The 16961-nt window shown below is 40.1% G+C and overlaps 1 protein-coding gene and 1 non-coding gene across 2 annotated transcripts in view; both read left to right on the forward strand.

The window, feature by feature from the left end:
• ELP6 (elongator acetyltransferase complex subunit 6) overlaps positions 1-16961 on the forward strand; it is a 78717-nt gene that overhangs the window by 54729 nt on the left and 7027 nt on the right. The window lies entirely within an intron of this gene.
• LOC138984817 (U6 spliceosomal RNA) lies at positions 12939-13041 on the forward strand. Its single transcript, XR_011462101.1, has one exon. It is a non-coding gene; the product is annotated as a U6 spliceosomal RNA (small nuclear RNA).

Here is a 16961-nt window from a genome sequence, read left to right on the forward strand (position 1 = left end):
TGATCTTTGTTATTTCCTTCCTTCTAAGTAGAAGGCTTAGTTTCTTCTTTTTCTGGTTCTTGAGGTGTAAAGTTAGGTTGTCTATTTGAGATAGTTCTTTTTTCTAAGCATAGACCTTTATTATTATAAACTTTCCTCCTAAAACTACTTTTGCTGCATTCCATAAGTTTTGGTATGTTGTGTTTCCATTTTTGTATCATGATTTTTAAAATTTTTTAGATTGTCTTTTGATTTCTTCTCTAATCTATTGGTTCTTCAAGAGTTTGTTGCTTAGTCTCCACATCTGTGAAATTTCCATTTTTCCTCCTGTTACTGATTCCTAGTTTCACACTATTGTGGTCAGAAGGATGCTTCCTTGTTTAAGTGTTGCTGTCTTGGCCGTGTCCGCCTTAGCTGCTTCTGCAGGGCCTTGCGTTGCAGCGCCAGCCTCTGCCTCGTGGTGGCGCAGGCTCAGTGGTCGCAGCGCACGGGCTCAGTTGCTCCTTGGCGTGTGGGGTGTGAGTTCCCTGACCAGGGATCAAACCTGTATCGCCTGTATTGCAAAGCGAATTCTCTACTGGACCACCAGGGAAGGCCCTCCCTCATTCTTAATACATTTTCTAAGACTTGTTTTCTGGCCTAACTCAGGATCTATCCTGAAGAATGTTCCGTGTGCGCTTGAGAAGAATGTGTGTTCTGGTGCTGTTTGCATGAAATAGTTTGTGCCATGTATGTCTGATGGGTCCATTTGTTCTGGAGTTTAGTTCAAATTCAAATGCTTCCTTACTGATTTTCTGTTTGGACAGTCTCTGTTTTGTTGACAGTGGGGTATAGAGGTCCCCTACTGTTACTGTATTGTCTTTTTCTCCCGTCAGATCTGTTAGTATTTGTTTAACATATTTAGGTGCTCTGATACTGGGTGCGTGTGTATTTGCAAGTGTTACATCCTCTGATGAATTGACTTTGTTTTCATTATATAGTGACCTTTTTTGTCTCTTGTCCAGCTTTAAAAAGTATTTTTGTTCGTTTTGTTTTCGTTTATCTTTGGCTGCGCTGGGTCTCCGTTGCTGCACATGCTTTTCTCTGGTTGTGGTGAGCGGGGGCTGTGCGCTTGTCGTGGCGCATGGTCTTCTCCCTGAGGTGGTTCTTTGGTTGCAGAGCATGGGCCCTGGAGCTCACTCTTGGTAGTTGTGGCTCATGGGCTTAGTTGCTCTGTGACATGTGGGATCTTCCTGGATCAGGGATTCAACCCATGTCTCCTGCCTTACCAGGCAGATTCTTTACCAGTGAGCCTGCAGTGAAGCCCTCTTGTTAAGTTTTTATCTGATGTAAGTATAGCCATTTCTGCTTTCATTTGCATGAAATATCTTTTTCCATCCCTTTACTTTGAGTCTTTTTGTGTCCTTAAAGCTAAACTGAGTCTCTCTGAATAGATATAAATATATTTATAGATAGATAGATATAAACATATAAAATGTCATCTGGTTACCTGTGCTAATAAAGTTTCTCCTTGATGATGAAAAAAAAAAGCTAAATTGAGTCTCTTGTGGGAAACATATAGTTCGGTCTATTTTTTTTTTTAAATCCATTCAGCTACTCTATGCCTTTTGAATAGATGGATGATTTAAAGATTTAAAATTTAAAGTAATTATTGATAGGTAAGGTTTTACTAGGTCTTTTCGTTAGCTCAGCTGGTTGTATCTTTTTATGTTCTGACTGTTTTGTAGTTCCTTTGTTCTTTTCTTCCTCTTGATATCATTTTTTTTTAATTGATAATTTTCCTTAGTGGTATAGTTTTTTAAAAGTATTTTTAGTGCCTTAATTGAGGTAAAATTGTCATACAGTAAACTGCACAATATTTAAAGTACAATTTGATGAATTTAACATATATATATATACATACACATCCTGAAACTATCACTGCAATCAAGATAATATACATATCTATCACCTCCCACAAAAAAAAAAACAAAAAATAAAACCCATCTAATCAGCCTCCAATGTAAAGCAAAGAGTTGTATTTTAACAATTTTGTTTGTTTGTTTTTATTAATTGGAGAGTAATTTCTTTACAATGTTGTGTTGGTTTCTGCCGTAAAACAATGTGACTCAGCCATAAGTATACACACGCCCCCTCCGTCTTGAGCTTCCCTCCCAGCCCCCCATCCCACCCCTCTAGGCTGCCACAGAGCACTGCTGAGCTCCCCGTGTTATCAGCAACGTTCCCCTAGCTTCTGTCTACACGTGGTAATGTGCATGTGTCAGCGCTGCTGTCTCAGTTTGGCCCGCCTCCTTCCCCCTCTGTGTCCACGGTCTGTTCTCTCTGCGTCTATTGCTGCCCTGCTAATAGGTTCATCAGCACCATTTTTCCAGATTCTGTGTATATGCATTGTTATACCATATTTGTTTTTCTCTGACTTACTTCACTCTTTATAACAGGGTCTAGGTTCATCCACCTCACTGAAACTGACTCAGATTTATTCCTTTTTGTTTATTTTGTTCCTTTTTATGGCTGAGTAATATTCCATTGTATATATATAGCACAACTTCCTTATCCATTCATTTTTCAGTGGACATCTAGGTTTCTTCTGTGTTCTGGCTTTTGTAAATAGTGCTGCACTGAGCATTGGGGTACATATGTCTTTTTCAGGTATGGTTTTCTCAGGATATATGCCTAGGAGTGGGGTTACTGGGTCCTATGGTAGTTTTATTTATTTATTTTTTTTCTTAAATAAATCTCCACACTGTTCTCCCTAGTGGCTATGTCCGTTTACATTCGTACCAACTGTGCAAGAGCGCTCCCTTTTCTCTACATTCTTTCCTGCATTTATTGTTTATAGATTTTTTGATAATGGCCATTCTTACTAGTGTGAGGTGATACCTCATTGTAGTTTTGATTTGCATTTCTCTAATAATGAGTGGTGTTGAACATTTTTTCATGTGTTTGATGGCCTTCTGTATGTCTTCTTTGGAGAAATGTCTGTTTAGGTCTTCTGCCCATTTTTTAATTGGGTTTGTTTTTCAGATATTGAGCTGCCTGAACTGCTTGTATATTTTGGAGAATCCTTAGTGGCATGTTTTGATCTTGATCTTTTATCTGTCTGCTCTAGTTTTCTGTTTTGTGATTTTTGTGAGGGTTATAAAAAACACCTTACAGTTATAAGAATCAATTTTAAGCTAATAACTTTGATAGCATATAAAAATTCCGTGCTTTTCTCTCTTCTTCCACTTTATGTTTTTGATATCACACTTTACATCTTTTTATATTGTATATTCATGTAGAAATTATTGTAGCTATAGTGACTTTTAATACTTCTGTGCTTTATCCTTTATACTAGAGTTAAGAGATAACATACCAGCATAATACAGTACTAAAGTCATCCTCAGTATGTAGGAGATTGGTTCCATGACAACCCCCCCATCCCTTGTGTATACCCAGAACCCATGGATGCCTAAGTCCCTTGGATAAAATGGAGTAGTGCTTACATATAACCTGTAAGTCATTTGTAGATTTCTTATAATACCTAATGCAGTGTAAATATCATGTACGTAGTTGTAAATGCTATGTAAATTGTAGCTGGAGTAGTGCATATTCAAGGTTTACTTTTTGGAACTTTCTGAGACTTTTTTTCCTCAAATATTTTCATTCAGTTTCTTTCAGTCTATGAATGTGGAATTCTTGAATAGGGAGGGCCAACTGTATTTTGAATTTGATTGTATACTTGCCTTTACCAGTGTGTTTTATATTTCCTTATGTTTTCCTGTTAGTAATGTCCTCTCATTTCAGCTGGAAGAACTCCTTTTAGCATTTCTTGTAAGGCAGATGTAGTGATGATGAATGCTTTACACACTTGTCTGACTGGGAAAATCTCTTTTTTTTTTAATTTATATATTTCTTTTTTGCTGCACTGGACTCTTTGCTATGAGCAAGCCCCCTGGTTGTGGCCAGTGGGGTGCGGCACTAGCTGTGCTGGGGTCTCGTTGCTGTGGCTTCTCTTGTTGCAGAGCCTGGGCTCCAGGGCACATGGCTCCAGTAGTTGTGGCCGTGGGCTTAGTCGCCCTGTGGATGTGGGATCTTAGATTCTGGACGAAGGATCGAACCCATGTCCCCTGCATTGGCAGGTGGATTTTTAACCACAGGACCACCAAGAAGTTTCCTGTGTGGAAGAGTCTTTATCTCTCCTTCATTTCTGAAGGGTAGGTTTGCCAGGTAAAGTATTCTTGGTTGGCAGATTTTTTTGCTTTGTTTTGTTTTATTGAAATATGGTTGATTTACAATGTGGTGTTAGTTGCAGGTGTACAGCAAAATGATTCAATGTTTTTTAGGTATCTGTTCTTTTTAATTGTTTTCCCATTTAGGTTGTTTCATAGTATTGAGCAGAGTTCCCTTTGCTATACAGTAGGTCCTTGTTGGTTATCCTTTTTCAGTATAACAATGTGTACATGTCAGTCCCAAACTCCCTAACTGTCCCTCCCACAGCCTGTCCTCTCTGGTAACCATAAGTTTGTTCTCTAAGCCTGTGAGTCTATTTCTGTCTTGTAAATATGTTCACTTGTATAATGTTTCAAAGACTTTGCATATAAATAACATCATACCATATTTCTCTTACTCTGACTTACTTCACTTAGTGTGACACTCTCTAGGTCCATCCTTGTTGCTGCAAATGGCATTATTTCATCCTTTTTAATGGCTGAGTGATACTCCATTGTAAATATGTACCATATCTTCTTTATCCATTCTTCTTTTGGTGAACATTTAGGTTGCTTCCATGTCTTGGCTATTGTAAACAGTACTGAAAAGAACATGGGGAGTGCATGTATCTTTTCAGACCAGGTTTTCCCTGGATACATGCCCAGGAGTGGGATTGCAGGATCTTACGGTAGTTCTATTTGTATTTTCTTTAGAAATCTGCATACTTCTTTTTTCCATAGTGGCTGCTTCATTTTGTATTCCCACTAACAGTGTAGGAGGGTTCCCTTCTCTACACCCCATCTCCAGCATTTATTGTTTGTGGATTTTGATGATAGCCATTTTGACTAGTGTGAAGTGATATCCATTTTAGTTTTGATTTGCATTTCTGTAATTAGCGATGTTGAACATCTCTTCATGTGCCTCTTGGCCCTCTGTAAGTCTTCTCTGGAGAAATGTTTGTTTAGGTCTTCTGCTTATTTTTTGATTGGGTTGTTTCTTTTGATGATACTAAGCCACATGAGCTGTTTGTAAATTTTGGGTACTAATCCCTTGTTGGTCACATCACTGGCAAATATTTTCTCCCAGTATGTGAGTTGTTTTTCATTTTGTTTATGGTTTCCTTTGCTGTGCAAAATTTGAGCCTAATTAGGTCTCATTTGTTTATATTTGTTTTTATTTCCATTACTCTGGGAGACAGATCAAAAAGATATTGCTGAGATTTCTGTCGTGAGAGTATTCTGCCTGTGTTTTTCTCTGAGTTTTATAGTTTTCAGCGTCATGTTTAGATCTTTTATCCATTTTGAATTTTTTGTGTGTATGTATAGTGTTAATGTTTTAATTTTATCTTTTTGCATGTGAGTTGTCCAGTTTTCCAAGCACTGTTTGGACTGTCTCTCCTCCATTGTGTAGTCTTGCCTCCTTTGTTTAGATTAACTGGCCATGGGTACATGGGTTTATTTCTGGGCTTTCTGTCCTCTTCCTTTGATCCGTCTTTGTTTTTGTGCCCATACCATATTGTTTGGATAATTATAACTTTGTAGTGTGGTCTGAAGAAAGGGGGCCTTTTCCTCCAGCTCCATTTTTCTTTGTCAAGATTGCTTTGGCTATTTGGGATATTTTGTGTCTCCACACAAATTTTAAGATATTTTGTTCTAGTTCTATTAACAGTGCCATTGGTAATTTGATAGGGATTGCACTGAATCTACAGATTGCCTTTGGTAGTATGTCATTTTAACGGTATCGATTATTCCAATCCAAGAACATGATGTATCTTTCCATCTGTTTGTGTCATCTCTAGTTTCTTTCATCAGTGTCATAATTTTCAGAGCACAGGTCTTTTGTCTCCTTATTCCTAGGTACAGTATTTTATTCTTTTTGATATGCTGGTAAATGGAGTTGTTTCTTGAACTTCTCTTTCTGATCTTTCATTGTTAGTGTATAGAAATTCAACAGACTTCTGTGTTTTAATTTTGTAACCTGTAACTTTACCAAATTCATTAATGAGCTTTAGCAGTGCTGTTAGAATTTCCTGTGTACAGTATCATGTCATCTGAAATAGTGACACTTTAACTGGTTCTTTCCCTTTTCCAATTTGGATACCTTTTATTTCTTTTGTCTTTTCTGATTGCCATGGCTAGGACTTCCAAAAACTCTGTTGAATAAAAGTGACGAGAGTGGGTATTCTTGTCTTGTTCCTGATCTGAGAGGAAATGCTTTCAGCGCTTCACCATTTAGTATGATGTTAGCTGTAGGTTTGTCATAAGTGGACTTTATTATGTTGAGGTAGGTTCCCTCTGTGCCTATTTTCTGGGGAGTTTTTATTGTAAATGGATGTTGTATTTTGTCAAAAGTTTTCTTTACATCTATTGAGATGATCATATAGTTTTTAGTCTTCAATTTGTTGATGTGGTGTATCACACTGATTTATGGATATTGAAAAACCCTTGCATACCTGGGATAAATTCCACTTGATCATGATGTATGATCTTTTTAATGTATTGTTGGATTTGGGCTGCTAGAATTTTGCTGGGGATTTCTGTGTCTGTTCATTAGTGATCTTGGCCTGTTATTCTGTGTGTGTGTGGTATGTTTGTCTGGTTTTGGTATCAGGGTGATGGTTGGCCTCACAGAATGAGTTTGGGAGATTTCCTTCCTCTGCAGTTTTTTGCAACAGTTTCAGAAAGATAAGTGTTAGCTCTTCTCTAAATGTTTGACAGAATTCGCCTGTGTAGCCATCTGGTTCTGGACTTTTGTTTGTTGAGAGGTTTTTTTTTTTTTTCCCCAAGGTAGACACGTTTCTTTTTCTTTCTCTCTGTCTTTTTTTTTAACATTAATTTTTAAAAAAACGGTAGCCATTATTCTTTTTTCTGACTGCACTGGGTCTTTGTTGCTGCACGTGGGGTTTCTCTAGTTGTAGAGCGCGAGGGCTCCTTTCTAGTTGTGGTGAGTGGGCTTCTCGTTGTGTTACATTGCGGTGGCTTCTCTTGTTGCAGAGCACAGGCTCTCAGGCGTGCGGGCTCAGTAGCTGTGGAGCACAGGCTTGGTTGCCCCACAGCATGTGCAGTCTTCCTGGACCAGGGATGGAACCTGTGTCCCCGCATTGACTGGCAAATTCTTAACCATTGGACCACCAGGGAAGTCCTGTTGGGAGTGTTTTAATCACGGTTTTAATTTCAGTACTTGTGATTGGTCTGTTCATATTTTCTGTTTCTTCCTATTTCAGTCTTAGGAAATTGTACCTAAGAATTTCTCCATTTCTTCCAAGTTGTCCTTTTCATTGGTGTACGGTTGCTATAATAGTCTGTTTTTAAAATATATATATTATGAAAGTATAGTTGCCTTACAATGTTTTAGGTACACAGCAAAGTGATTCAGTTACACATATATTCATATATTATTTTTCAGATTATTTTCCATTATAGGTTATTAAAGATATTAACTATAGTTCCCAGTGCTATATGGTGAACTTTTGTTTCTTGTTGCATATCTATTTTTTTAAATTAGAAATCTAGCATTCTATTCATACTGGGTCAAACAAGTGGAATCAAAATGTCATAAATTTTTTAGACAAAAATTCATTAGTTTTCTAAAATATATATTATACGTGCTATATATATATGTGTGTATATACTACACTTGATAAAGGCTTGAGAAAGAACGTAAAAAAAGAGAAGGGATGGAGAAATTAGAAAACAAAGGAAATGGAAGTCCTGAATATGAAATAGAAAAAGTGGAACAAACTAGATAAAAGTGAAAGATCGTCATATAGTCCAGTTGTTTTTAAGCACGGCTGCTCATCAGAAACATTTCTGGAGCTTTGGAGGAAAGAAGCAATACCTGGACATTTATATTTTTCAAAAATGTAATTGTCTCTTATGATTCTTTGTATTTCTGTGCTGTCAGTTGTAACTTCCTTTTCATTTCTGATTTCGATTTGAGTCATTTCCCTTTTTTCTTGAAGAGTCTGTCTAAAGGTTTATCAGTTTTGTTATCTTTTCAAAGAATCAGCTTTTAGTTTCATTGACCTTTCATATTGTTTTCTTCATCTATATCTTTATTTTATTAATTTTTATTGGGATATCGTTGCTTTATATCATTTATTTCTGCTCTGACCTTTATGATTTCTTTCCTTCTACTAACTTTAGGTTTTGCTCTTTCTCTAGTTGCTTTTGGTGTAAGTTTAGATTGTTTATTTGAGATTATTTTTTCCTGAAATATGGTTGTGTTGCTGTGAAACGCTCTCTTGGATTTGCTCTGCCCGTACCCTGTAGGTTTGGGACCGCGTGCTTTTGTTCTCCTTCATCACTAGGTGTCTTCTGAGTCCTCTTTGAGCTCTTCCGTGCCCACTGCTTGTGTAGCAGCGTGTTGTCTTCTATGTGTTTGTGTTTTTTATAGTTTTTTTTTCTTGTAGTTTATTTCTAATCTCATAGCGTTGTGGTTGGAAAAGATGCTTGATATAATTTCAACTTTCTTAAATTTACCAAGACCTGCTTTGTGATCCTGTTTTTGTTTTGTTAATAAGATGGTTTGTATTATTTTTTAGACTTCACATTTAAGTGGTATGATATAATACTTGTCTTTGTCTTCACTTGGTGTGATGTACTCCAGGTCCATCCATGTTGCTGCAAATGGCAGGATTTCTTTCTTTTTTTAATGGCTGAGAAATATTCCATTGTATGCATGTGCGTGGGTATGTGTGTATCACATAAAGAACACATATTCTTTATCCATTCATCTTTTGAGGGGTACTTATCTGTTGTACATAGTACTGCTGAGAACATTAGGGTGCATCTGTCTTTTCAAATTAGAGTTTTCAGCTTTTCTGGATATAAGTTGGCAGATTTCTTTCCTTTTTTTTTGGCAGCATTTTGAATAAATCATTTCATTCTCTCTTGGCCTGCAATATGTGAGGAATCCACTGGTAGCCTTATGGGAGTTTCCTTGTATGTGAGCAATTTTTTTCTCTAGTTGCTTTTAAAATTCTCTTTGTCTTTGATTTTAGGTGATTTCATTATGGTGTGTCTCGAGATCTTTTGGGGGACCTATAAAAACTTGGATGTCTAAATCTCTTCACAGATTGGGAAGATCTCAGCTATTATTTCTTTAAATAAGTTTTCTGCCCCTTTCTCCCTCTCTCTTCCTTTGGGGACTCCAACAATGCTTAGGTTGTTTCTCTTCATACCCCATAATTTGTGAAGGCTTTCTTCACTTTTTCATATTTTCTCTTCATTCACCTTAACCTGGATAATTTCAAATGACCTGTCATTGACTTCATGGATTTTTTTTCTTCTGCTTGATTAAGTCTGTTATTAATACTTCCTAGTGCATTTTCATGGAGAAGGCAATGGCACCCCACTCCAGTACTCTTGCCTGGAAAATCCCATGGACGGAGGGGCCTGGTGGGCTGCAGTCCATGGGGTCGCTAAGAGTCGGACACGACTGAGCGGCTTCACTTTCACTTTTCACTTTCATGCCTTGGAGAAGGAAATGGCAACCCACTCCAGTGTTCTTGCCTGGAGAATCCCAGGGACGGGGGAGCCTGGTGGGCTGCCGTCTATGGGGTCGCACAGAGTCGGACAAGACTGAAGCGACTTAGCAGCAGCAGCAGCAGCAGCAGTGCATTTTCATTTCATTCATTTTAGTTTTCAGCACCATGATTTGTGTTTGGTTCTTTTTATGATCTATGTCTCTCTGTTAAATTTTTCCTTTTGTTCATGTGACTTCCTTGGTGGCTCAGATGGTAAAGATCTCACCTGCAATGCAATAGACCTGGGTTCTGTCCCTGGGTCAGGAGGATCCCCTGGAGAAGAAAATGGCAACCCACTCCAGTATTCTTGCCTGGGAAATCTCACGGACAGAGGAGCCTGGTGGGCTACAGTCCCTGGGGTCACAAAGAGTCGGACACAACTGAGTGACCAACACTTTTGTTCGTGTATGATTTTTCTGACTTCATTGAATTGTCTGTTTCTTGCAGCTCATTAAGGATATCTTTAAAACAAATATTTTGAATTTTCTGTTGGGTACATTGCAGATCTCCATTTCTTTGGGGTCAGTAATTGAAGAATTGCTGTGTTCCTTTGGTGTCATGTTTCATGGAGTTTTCGTATTCCGTGAAGTCTCATGTTGCTGTCTTTGCACTTGAAGCCATCATCTCTTCCGGGCTTTAGGAGAGATACAACTCCTATCAGACCTGCTAGGGATTTCTCAGTAAATGAAAATGTCATTAACAGCTACTCCAAATGCTTTTTTAATGGTTATTAAGTTTTAGAATCAACCTGTAGAAAACATATGGAAGATTTTGTAAGAGTTGAAAAAGTGAATATTACATATCTTGACGATCTGTGAAGATAGTAAGCATTAAAATAAGTAAAATCGGAACTGCCTTCCGGTACTTTTGATAGAAGTCCATGTATACCACTTCTGTAATTGAAAAGTAATCGCCATTGCAACTCATAAAAGGTCACTTGGGGGTGATACTCTCATTCTTGATCGAGTGATATTTAGATCAAATGGCTGTGTTTACTTTCATGGAGCTGTGTGCTTATAATCTGTGTGCTTTTCTGTAATATTTTATGCTAAACTTTAAAAGTTTACTTAATGTTGACTCAATAGTCATTATAAAAAGGTTACAAGTACAGAAAGTTGACTTAAACTGCCTCTGCATGTAAGAATATCACATGGAGAAAAACAACCACTGTTACCAACATTTCTTTCCATTCTCTTGTTGTGGTTTTTTTTGACCACGTGGCATGTGGAACTTCCCCAGCCAGGGATAGAACCCATGACCCTGCATTGGAAGTGCAGAGTCTTCTGACCACTGGCCCACCAGGGAAGTCCTGTTGTGCGTCTTTTGCCTATATCCTTTACTTAATTTTTTTTCCTGATTGGAAAAGTACATGTTCTCTTTAGAAAAGTTGCTAAACACAGAAAGGCCATGCTTCTCACAATGGAATAACGATATGAGCGACAAAATGATGCCAAGAACCATAGTATGGAAAGTTTCATTGATGGCAAAGAACCCGAAAATTTAAGATGTTTATGTTAAAAATGTAAGGGTTCTGGGATTTTCCTGGCAGTTCAGTGGTTAACACTCCATGCTACCCATGGAGGGTGCACGGGTTCGATCCCTGGTTGGGAATTAAGTCTGCATGACATGGCCTTAAAACAAAGAAGTGAAAATGTTAGGGTCCTGATTTTGCTCAGCATGTAGTAAGCACACAGTACCCTGGGCCTCTGGCTGCATGTGTGCTAAGTAGCTTCACTGTGTCCGAAACTGTGCTACCCTATGGACTGTAGCCTGTCAAGCTCCTCTGTCTGTGAGATTCTCCAAGCAAGAATACTGGAGTGGGTTGCTGTGCCCTCCTGCAGGGGATCTTCCCAGCAGGGTCAAACCAGGGATCAAAATCAGGTCTCCCGCGTTATAGACGGACTCTTTACCATCTGAGCCACCAGAGAAGCCCAAAAAACTAGAGTGGGTAGCCGCCTGTCCCTTCTCCAAGCAAACTTCCCGACCCAGGAATTGAACCAGGGTCTCCTGTGTTGCAGGCAAATTCTTTACCTGCTGAGCTACCAGGGGAGCCCATTCTCTATGGATCTCTTACATCTCCTGCATTGGCAGGCAGGTTCTTTACCACTGGCGTCACCTGGGAAGTCCTGGCTAAATACAGTTAAATGACTAGGGCCAATGGCATGGGCCAGCGATTGGAAAGGAAACTGTTTTTGTTTTTTCTCTCCATAGAGTATCTTCTAGCATGGACTCAAAGGTAACCCAGAACCTGGAACTGGACACTAGGTTTGGACAGAAGTTCAAGAGAAGCCTGTCTTTCTAGTCTGAGGAGTGAGAAAGGGACTTCTTAAGAGATTAGAGGGTAGGGATGCAGGAAGAAAAGCTTGTGTCTTGTTTATTTGTTTTTCTCCCCTCCATTTTCTCCTGCTCTTGTCCCCCATGAAATTTTGTGGTGGTGAAGGCAATAGTGACATTGGCGGCCAGCAGGGAGAGGAATCCTTCTATTTACAGGGATTGTGGTCTCAAGAGCATGGGGAAATTTGCTGATTTTGTTCTTAATTCTTACTACTTGACCCGGAAAGCAGTCACAGTTGTGGGAGGTGCTCAGCAGTAGAAAGAAATGAAATTCTTTCCTTTCTTGCCAGTAGACCCGCAAAAGGTCCTCTGGGAGCTGGAATGTCTTGGAAAGGTTGTAAAGAGGAATGTGAAAGTCACTCAGTCATGTCCGACTCTTTGCGACCCCATGGACTGGAGTGGGTAGCCTTTCCCTTTTCCAGGGGATCTTCCCAACCCAGGAATCGAACCCAGGTCTCCCTCATTGCAGGCAGATTCTTTACCAGCTGAGCCACAGGGGAAGCCCAAGAATAATGGAGTGGGTAACGTATCCCTTCTCCAGAGGATCTTCCGGACCCAGGAAGCGAACCGGGGTCTTCTGCATTGCAGGCGATTCTGTACCAGCTGAGCTGTCAGGGAAGCCCTGGAAAGAGGAAGGAGCTCAACAAAGTGAACCCATAATACTGTGTATGAACTCCTGGGTTCTCCTAAATATTATCTGTGCATTTGATCCTAAACAGCACACCAGAGGCTAGACTGCTGCCCAAATCATGTGCCGGAATCTGCACAGTATGCTTGAGACAAGTCAGAACGGTACCACAGGGGCTTTGAAATGATCTGATGTTGGAAGCACAGCCCAGGGAGAGTGGAAAGGAATTTGTGGATTGGACCTAATCAGGGAGATTGCTGCTAAAACAAAAATGTGCACTTGCTTCAGCAGCACATATACTGAAATTGGAACAATACAGAGAAGATTAGCATGGCCCCTATGCAAGGATGACACGCAAGTTCCTGAAGTGTTTGCTATTTTTTTCCTTAAAAAACTAGGAATAGAACTACCATATGACCCAACAATCCCACTCCCGGGCATATACCCTGAGAAATCCATAATTGAAAGAGACGCATGAACCCCAGTGATTGCTGCAGCACTGTTTACAATAGCTAGAAGCACCTAGATGTCCACTGACAGATGAGTGAATAAAGAAGTTGTGGTACTTGTGTGCAATGGAAAACTCAGCCATAAAAAAAAGAATGCATTTGAATGCACCTGAAACCTGTTATACATAGTGAGATGGGTCAGAGAGAGGACAAATACTGTACATCAGTGCCTATGTATGGAGTCTAGGAAGATGGTACTGATGAACCTATTTGCAGGGCAGCAGTGGCTACACAGACATAGAGAACAGACTTTCGTGGGCCCAGTGGGGGAAGGAGAGGCTGGGACGAATTGCGAGAGCAGGATGGAAGCATATACATTGCAGTATGTAAAATAGTTAGCTAGTGGAAATTTGCTGTATGAGGTAGGGAACTCAAATCAGGGACTCCGTGACAACCTGGAGGGGTGGGTTGGGGTGGGAGGTGGGAGGAGGTTCAAGAGGGAGGGGGCGTATGTATACCTCTGGCTGATTCATGTTGATAATGGCAGAAACCAACACAATATTGTAAAGCAAATATCGTCCAATTAAAAACTAAAAAGAAAAAAGCCCACCATTTTCTATTGGACTTGAACAAGATCCAGAATAACGTAGCATAGTATCCAAACATTCAAAGTTACTCACATATAAACAATCAGGAAAATCTTACCATCTCCTAAGGGGAAAAGACAGTCAACAGATGGCCATCATGACATAACAAAGGTGTTGGAATCACAAAGAATTTAAACTATAATTATTAGTTAAAACCTGGCTCTAATACTTGAGGGTGCACATTCTTTTTTTTTTTAAGTTTGTTTCTATTTGGCCGTGCTTTGTCTTTGTTGCTGCGTGGGCTTTTCTCTAGTTGTGGCAGGTGGAGGCTGCTCGCTGGTTGCGGTGCACAGGATTCTCGTCGCTGTGGCTTGCCTTGTCGAGAGCACAGGGTCTGTAGCGCGCGGGTCGCAGTGTTGCGGCTCCCACGCTCCAGAGCACAGACTCCACAGTTGCGGCACGTGGGCTTCGTTGCTCCGCAGCTTTGGGGATCTTACTGGACCAGGGGTCGAACCTGTGTCTCCTGCATTGGCAGGCAGATTCTTTACCCCTGGACTACCACGTTATTCCTCGAGGGTGAACATTTCTGAAACAAATGGAAAGATAGACACTTAAATTGGAAGTTCTATAAGTGAAACTATATTTCAAATTCATTGAGTGGACTCAGTGACAGAATAGAGATATATTAAGAAGTCAGTTAACCTGAAGGTAGAAGGGCAAAACGTATGTATTTGAACAACAGATTTTTAAAATAAACTGAAGAAAAATGAAGGGATCTTCAGGGGCCCATGGGAAAATAACAAAACGTTTATCTTTCATGTTATCAAAGTCTCAGAAGGAGTGGAGATGGAGTGCAGTAAAAGTGTGTGTGGACATTATAGGAAGAAAGAAAGATGTTTCTTATGCAGTTGACATGATATTCTACTTAGAAAATCCCAAGGAATATACAAAAAGACTGGAACTAATTATTGAGTTCAGCACAAATGCAGGATACAAGAGCAACATATTGAAATCAGTTATATTTCTTTGTACTAGCGATTAACACGGGGAAACTGAAATTGAAAACAGAACCAGTCAAAAAAAATTGGGTGTAAATCTAACAAAACATGTATAGCACTTGTATGCTAAAAACAGTAATGATTAAAGTAATACAGTAATGATTAAAGAGGGAGTTCCTGTGAGTGGTTAGGACTCTCTGCTTCCGTTGCAGGGGACATGAGTTCAATCTCTGGTCAGGGAACTAAGATCCCATAAGCTGCAGTGCTGCCAAGGGGAAAAAAAATCAAAGATTAAATAAATAGAGATATTTCCTTCATAGGTTGGAAGACTAAACATAGCAGGAATATCATTTCTTCTCAAAATTGATAATGCAAATTTATTGTAATTCCTATCAAAATTCTAGCAAGAATTTTTTTTAGACATAGACAAGATTACTCTAATATCTATATGGAAAGGCAAAGAAACTAGGAAAGGTAAAACAATTTTGAAGAAGAATAAAATGAGAGGAATCTCTTTACCCATTTCAAGACTTTAGAGCTACAGTCATCAAGACCGCGTGGTGTTGGGGGAGGGACGGACGCACAGATCAGTGGAACAGTTTAGAAAACCTAGAAATAGACTCACACAGGTACAGCCAGTTGCTTTTTGACTGAATGTTTGTGTCCCCCACAAGTTCTTATGTTGAAACCCTCAGTGTGATTATATCAGGAAATCATAGCCTTTTGGGGGATAATTAAGTCATGAGGGTGGAGTCCTCATGAATGGGAACCAGCCCTGTAAATGAGGCCGCAGAGAGCTCTCACTGCCTTTTCTGCCAGGTGAAGGCGGTGAGCAGACGGCCACCAGTGAACCAGGAGATGGGCCCTCAGCAGCAGCTGAGCCCGCCAGTGCCTCGGCCTGGACTCCTAGACTCCCGAAGTGTGAAGAGTAAATATTTATTGTTTAAGCCACCAGTGTATGCTATTTCTGCTGTAACAGCCCAGAGGGCTAAGACAGGTGCCAAAGCAATTCAGTGGAGGAAAGGTAGTCTTTTTAACATTCGGTGTTGCGACAGGGAAAAACAAAATGCAAACCTAACCTCACATCTTACACAAAAAATTGACTCAAATGTTTCATAGATTTAAGGTGGGCTCAGACAGTAAACGGAGAAGGTAATGTCACCCCACTCCAGTACTCTTGCCTGGAAAATCCCATGGAGAGCCTGCAGTCCATGGGGTCACTAAAAGTCGGACACGACTGAGTGACTTCACTTTCACTTTTCACTTTCATGCATTGGAGAAGGAAATGGCAACCCACTCCAGTGTTCTTGCCTGGAGAATCCCAGGGACGGAGGGGCCTGGTGGGCTGCCCTCTGTGGGGTTGCACAGAGTCAGACACGACTGAAGTGACTTAGCAGCAGCAGCAGCAGCAGACAGTGAAGGATAGCCTGCAATGCAGGAGACCCAGGTTTGATCCCTGGTTCCAGAAGATCCCCTGGAGAAGGAACGGCTGAAGAATTCCATGGGCAGAGACGCCTGGTGGACTACAATCCATGGGGTCGCAGAGAGTCAAACACCACTGAGCCACTAATATACAACAATTAAAAATTTTAGGAGAAAACATCAGAGAATGATTTTAGAAGTAAAGCTTGGTGAATAATTCTTTTTTAAAAATTTATTTTTTATCTGTTGTAGCATTTTAATTTTGTTTTGGCTGTGCTGGGTCTTCATTGCTTTGGATGGACTTTCTCTAGTTGCAGCGAGCAGGGGCTACTCTTTGCATGAGCTTCTCATCGCTTCTCATTGTGGTGGCTTCTCTGGTTGCAGAGCACAGACTCTCTAGAGTGAAGGCTTCAGTAGTTGGGGTGTGCAGGCTCTAGGGTGCGTGGGCTTCAATAGTTGTGGCATGTGGGCTCAGTAACTGCGGCTTGCAAGCTCCAGAGCGCTGTCTCAGTGGTTGTGGCCCACCGACTTAGTTGCTTCTCAGCATGTGGGATCTTTCCAGACCAGGGATCGAACCTGTGTCGCCTGCTTTGAAAGGTGGATTCCTATCCACTGCACCACCAAGGAAGTCTGGTGAAGAATTTTTATACATGGCTCCTAAAGCATGATCCATAAAGGGGGAAAAAATAGGATAAATTAGACTTGATCAAAAATTAAAAGCTTTGGCTCTATCATAGAGTCTGTGAAAAGAATTTTAAGAAGACAGGTTACAGATTTGAAGACAATACTTGTGAACAATATATCTGGCAGGGACTTACATCTAGAATAACTAGAATATATTATATA

The sequence above is a fragment of the Bos mutus genome, chromosome 22, assembly GCF_027580195.1.
Source record: "Bos mutus isolate GX-2022 chromosome 22, NWIPB_WYAK_1.1, whole genome shotgun sequence".
Lineage (NCBI taxonomy): Eukaryota > Metazoa > Chordata > Mammalia > Artiodactyla > Bovidae > Bos > Bos mutus.